The following is a 6,590-nucleotide window of genomic DNA, read 5'->3' as shown; positions in this document are numbered from 1 at the left end:
AAATCAGTAAATTGGTGAGCACATTTGTCATACCAAAATTAACTTTTTCTGAGAGACATGCATCATTTTTGCATTGATTTTTGTCTTTCTTCTTTTATGGTATTTCTTGTTAAGGCCTTTCTTTAGGGTAGTTTCCCATGATCCTGCCCCCCCCACCGTGGAATTTGAAACTTGATAGATTTTAGAGAGAGATCGGTATGGTTGGAGAAGAGGAGAATACTCTTTGCAGATGATTGCTGTGAATTCATATAGAAGGTTCATATTTCTGTAATTATATAATGTAGTCCTCACTGTGAAATGAAGGGAACTTTTCGCTAGTATAAATATCATTTAAACTCTGAAGATGAAATAAGCAATCCTGCTGAGGCCTGGAGGGTTTTAATCAAGGGTGTCAGTGTGCTCGGTCAGTGACTTCACAGCTCCAGGCTAGTGATGGGGCTAGTTGGTGTTGGGGGAAAGGGGCACAATTCAGATTTTATTACTTGATTCTGCCTAAAAATATGCAAGAGAGAATCATGGCACCTACTCTGTGCATTGAAATACAGAGGAGTTATACTCAGGTGTTCATAGGTAGTGAGGTATTTATAGAGGTAAATGTCTCTTTAGATGACAAATTGTATTTTCATATTCATATAACCAATTTTCATGGATACTGGTGGGAATTACGTTTTTAAGATTACAGTTGTGCTGATGTTTTTGTATGCAAGCATACAGTCATGTGTTTTGATAATCTGATTTATGAAGATATATGCAAGTATATTACAGCAAAGATATATAGCACTGATGTTTATGGTGAAACATGTGAGTATTGTTGCATCTGTAGGCAGGAAGGAGGACAGAATAAAAGAAATAGGAGCTCATGGGGAAGAAATGGTTTTATTTTTCTCATGGTAAAATTAGAGATCTTCTRTAGAGAGAAGGGAGGGTAAGCAGGAGGGATAAGTTTTAGGTGTGAGTAAACAATTATTAAAAGTTACTTGGAAACAAAGTTATATATTTATTCAATAAAGTTGGAGATTTTCAGTGTTTATCTAGGAGGTCATAGAAAAGAATAATTAAGTGGTAGAGAAAGCCAGTCTGATTATTGGAAATAATTATGGTACTGCATAACTTAAAAGCAAGATGCTGATGGTGGGGGGTGAGGAAAAAGGAGGCTGTGAGCCAGGACAGGGATTTGGAGGTTGGATCCATGGTTGGGATGTGAAGGGCAAAAGGGGATGTATGAAGGAGAGTGAGTCAAGAAACCTATCAAGATTAGGAAGGAAGGAAAAAGACCAGGCAGATGAGAACATACCACTCGTAGAGGACTGGAAGASCAGGAAATGCTAAATAAGATAGGTGACTATTGGGGAACAGATTATAGAAAATACGAAAGATGCCAAGAGTTGGTCAGAGAAGAGAGAAGATCAGAACCGGAGAGATCACACAAAAAGCAGTACTTTTGACATTTCGTTCGGAAGACCTGTCCTTGTAGTAACTGGAAGAGCAGAACTAGGGCCGCAGGTGATGGAGAGCTGTGGTCGGAGCCATCCTACACAAGCTGTGTGGTGAGGCAGACTTGGTAATCAAAATGAGGGATAAAAAAAGGCTTAGGATGAACTGTACATGGCAATAACATGGAGGGTGATAGGAAAAACATGTCTGTTGTAGCRCTACTCAAAACAGGGACAGTTTGATTAAAAAGTCAAGAGGAGCATCAGGAATAAGAAAGGAGAAGTCCAGCACTACCAGTGCTGCAATGGCACGTGGAGCGCATGATGAATTGGTCCCTGTAACAGCAGTCAGGAACTGTTAAGTGAAGTGATCTACATTATTGTGGCTGTGTCAAATTACTCAGTTTCTGTCTGGCCTGCATGTCCTAGTTTTCTTTTTATGAGAGCAAAGAAGCTGCAGACAAAGTGGAGTGGAGAGGAGTGCAAGCAGATTCCATTCTGGTATGGAACTGGGGCAAAGTCTACATCCCAAAGCTCAGACGCGCTCTCGCGGACTGTGATTTGGAGAGCACCTAATGAACAGTACAAGGAATATTAGGAATAATCCCAGTAATGGTGATGTTAAGGGACAGAAAGTGTCTCAAGGTAGAATTTCACGGTTAGAGAAGGTTGGCAAAAAGCTCACGTGTAATCAGAACTGTATTTTTTCTATGATTAACAAGTTTCTATTTTTGAAAAAGGAAAAGTCGTCTTGAAAAAGGAAAAGGTAATCGAAAAAAGGTTTGTGATGATGTAAAGATTTACTGTGGTGAGCAATTAACGTGCCAGTTTCTAGACATTTTGTTATATGTATTTCAAATGTAACCATGTTTGGGGGCTATGGGTATATAAATAAATARATGTTACAACATGTTGAAAATCCACTTAATCTTTTCCCATTTTGGAGTTCAATAATATCTGCCTCACAAGTATTTAGCCTGCCTTCCAGAAATAGACGGAGCTGCAGCGTGACTGTATCATACACATGCTGCGCCAGGTAGCGCTAACAGGAGGGAAGAGAAAGGGCCCTCGTCCCGTAGCAGAACTCTGTCCGGATTCTTGCAGAAGATGACTTTTCATTGTAAGTCATAGTTTTCACTAGCAATTAAAACTTTATTTTCTGACTGCAGTTTGGAGTCACATATCATTTCCTCTGGAACTTCCATTCTGCTAACTCAGCAAAACGAATAGTTTTCCTTCAGTAAGCTCCTGCTAAGCTGATGAATATGTCAGGAATAATGCAGAAGGATTGTGATGTAAACCACTGGAAAATAATCGGGTATTCTATAAGATCCTTCTCCTCTAAGAGGAAGAAATCCAGACTTAATGAAAGTTATATAGCTCATATTCAGTTTGTTTAGTTAATACATTTAGCAGGTAAATGTATTTTCTGTATTATTCTTTGGATATCAGTTCTGRCTGTCATATGGGCAACAAAATCCATTACACTATAAGGCAAGAAATAAAGCGTATTTCATACCAATTCTCATACCAGATAATCTTTTAAGCTAAAGGATAACTTCAAGTAAAAGCTGAAACGCGTCAAAGATCAAAGTTTAAATGTAAATTTCCCAGATTAAAGAGAGCAGACTTTCTAAAGAAGGCTATTTCTCTCTGTGGTTTCCTGGAATTCTCTGCTACTTAAATGTCTGCACAGTGGGCCATGAAACTGATTGTAATTTCTAGCAATTAAGAGCATAATTATTAATTTTAAGAATGTGCTAAGTGGAGCTACTAATATTCGACCAATTACTGAAATTCTGTCAGCCCCTGTATAAAAAGAATCTGAACAAAACCGGAATCTGCCATAAGGTTGTGCAAAAATCAGTCTTTAGGGAAAACGGGATATAGGTTTTAAAATCCCTTTTTTGCTGTCACAAAACTGTCTTTGTTCCTGGTGTGATCAGCATCTAAAACGAAGACCATCCAAAACCAGTTCCTCAGAAACTCTTTCTTAGCAATTTTGAGGCAAGACAAACAATAAACTTCAATTGAAATCAATGAAAGTCTTTGCAGAAAAGGTAAAGGATTGGGTCCTTTATTGCAAGGCATTTAAGATACGGGCATTCAAAAAATGACCGACATTTTGCAATGTTAATTCTGCCCCAAATTTTACTTTTCTCTTTTGAAAATTTGCCGGCTCTCATGATGGTCAAGTCCTAAATGAGGTCACAGATCTTCTAGCAAAGACAGAGAAAATTACCTTTATAATAATTGTATACAACTTCCTGTCATTAATATTCTGCAGGAGGCAAAAGGAAGAGTTGAAATCTGATTATTCATGTTTGGTTATTAGCAGAATCTAAATGCCAACTTAAATACAGAATATTGTACTGAAAATATATTGAAGGAATTCAATTATCATGCATTAAATCTCATTTCTGGTTAAGATATGCTAGTTATCATGGCACCCTTCCCTTTGATAAGGCAGATTCACCTTTGGAAGCATTCTAGTAAGTCTGCTATTGTAGCATCACCTTTAGAAGGCCATAGTTCCTTATTTTTTTGTATCTAAAAATATTGAAAAATATTAGATATGGCTTACACAATCTGAATATTTAAATTCCGAAATTTGAGTTACCAATCAGAATGTAAAAGAAATGTGCATTATTACTCCTCTTCACCTGGCTCAAAAGTGAAATTTGAGTAGAATATGGTTTTTGCTTCTGAACATAATATGTAAAGCTGTAACTTAAAAGTGACTTCTGATGGAGAAAATGAGATAAAAAGGAGAGACATCTATTTGAAACCACAGAGTGCATTTTATCCTTTTTAAAGTTTACTAATCTGAACCTTGCAAAGAATTTGACCTTTGTTGGAAAGAACCAAAGTTTTAAATTGTTTTTCTGATGCAGGAACTGATTTCTCCCTGGCTAGCTCCAGTCAGTCCAATGTCTGTGGTGTGGGGCCTGTCTCTGAAATTCCATAGCATGCGCCCTCCAAGCCTTTCTTCTAGCTCTTTCCTCATGTCCGTCTTCTAATATTGTCTCTATTTTTTCTTCCCTTCATGCACATGACTGTTAAAATGATTTATTAGGATGAAGACTATAATTTTTTTCTACATAAAAAGTATACTCTCAATCTACAATTGTATTTACGTTAGTGGAAATGTTAGAACAGAATCACCCTTCAAGCCTGATATTTGATTTCTCCATAACAGCTTGTTATACCTAAGGGTAAAGATGGATTCAGAGTGTCTTTCTGCTTCCAGAGAGTGGATTCAAGGAAGGCTGGTGGCTGTTTGTGGCTGTGATGGGGAGGGTGGCTGGCTGGCCGAGCTGTAAGGCGCTCCAGCGGCTACCGATGGTGTGACCAACCTGTTCACACGCATTTTCCCTCCCCACCCCGCCCTGTAACACTCAGTTGTCCTGTCTATGGATAAAAAGGTAGCTATGGCTGGGAGCTCACAGGTGTGAAGTTAAATCCCATTCTGCCAGATATCCATGTAACTCAGTGCTATGGCGTGATGCAGGCATCATACAGTTAGATACAGTCATAAACGAGTCGGTCTTGTTTAAATGTACCCAGGGTTTTTTACCTTGTATTCCCATTGAAAGGAAGGCTGCAAAAACCTCACTCCTTTGGCTTTCAAAAATCTTCTGGTGTCCATCCTTCAAGGCCAGTTCGTACCCACTAGTTCTTCTGCAAGCACCTTCCTGGGATGTACGTGGCTTTCCTTTGCTGCAGGTTTACGGAGAGCTCTGTGCCCTTCCCTAGGAGAGGCTGGAGAGGACTGACTCGTTTACAGAAATCCCTGAGTTGAATTTTGGCAGTGGGTAGCAGGAACAGTCAAGTCACAGCTGGGGGTTTAAGCAAGCAGACGTGCTCTGAGCTAAAGCCCATCGCATGGAGATGGCTCCTGCTGATGATGTTCTGGTGCCTCTCACTGCCCATTCGCAGCCCGCGTGTTTAGATTCACGCCATGTGAATACGCTGTTTCCTTCTCCATCCTAGGCTCTTTATTCCCCTGTCATCCTAGTCCTTCCTTGTATCTGTGTCAATTTAAGGTAGTCTTTCCTGGACGTGGATAACCAAAATTGTGTGTTTGTTTCCGATGAGCTCTTGTTATGTCTTCTGCAAAGGCATTAATATTTCTTCCCTGCTTGGATAGCTCCAGAAAAAAACACACAAATTTTATAGGTAATATACAGTTTAAGGAAGAGGGATGCTGATTTTCAGGCAAGGAGTAGGCAGAATCAGTTGCTTGCCTTCAGTTGCTTCAGATTCAGAACTTCTTATCTGTATTGGAAACTTGTGAGAAGATGAAAAATAAGTGACCAGTGATGTAAGAGCTTACTTTACTGTAACCCTGATGTCACAAGTATGGCGTTACAGCTGTGGACAAAAAGCCTTGGCTGAACTAAAAAAATACAAACAACAAAATGGATGTATTCACATGTGACAAAGAAGAGTAAAAACTCACACAGATGTTCATACAAGACATTACTAAAATGATTCCCACAAAGATGTAAATAATAATAAGGCGAGCAGCATTTTTAAACAGTAAATGCCAGATGAAGAGGGCAGAGCTCATATATGCAGATATAATSTTTTAAAAAAAATTTAATATTTAAATTATTAAGTTCTATGTTTTTTAAAGAATAGTTATACTGAAAATTCAGAGGACTCTGAGCTCTTTAAAATGCCCTAATTATTTCAGTGACCCAGATTGAAAATGGACACTGTGTAAATCATCTGAACAGCACACAAAATTAATTAAAACATATGAGAGACAACAGAGGTCCGTGTCTCTATCCAGGGGTAGGAAAATACCATTGAGGAAAGGGCTTTTGGCTGAATGAAATTAGAGGGTTATTTCTTTCTTGTCTTTTTTTTGATTTGAACCCTATGCTAAGCTTTGTTCCATTTCATATTTGTGGTCCTTATCATCAAATTTTTTCAACATGGAATATAACGTGAAATTCTGACCTATGGGAGCGAACGGGAAAACTCCCACTGCCTTCATAAAGTCAGAAGCATATCCCTTGTATCTTAAGCAGTTGTAGAAACACAAATCATGCTGAATGCTTCAGAAAAGGCTTTTGTTTCACAGAACAGATGTTTTGTGGAATTTGAAGAAAGAAGTGGTCCAACCATCAACGAGATATGGTTTAAAAA

The sequence above is a fragment of the Apteryx rowi genome, unplaced genomic scaffold (assembly GCF_003343035.1).
Source record: "Apteryx rowi isolate R43461 unplaced genomic scaffold, aptRow1 scaffold_39, whole genome shotgun sequence".
Classification (NCBI taxonomy): Eukaryota; Metazoa; Chordata; class Aves; order Apterygiformes; family Apterygidae; genus Apteryx; species Apteryx rowi.
This window is presented reverse-complemented; position numbering follows the sequence as displayed.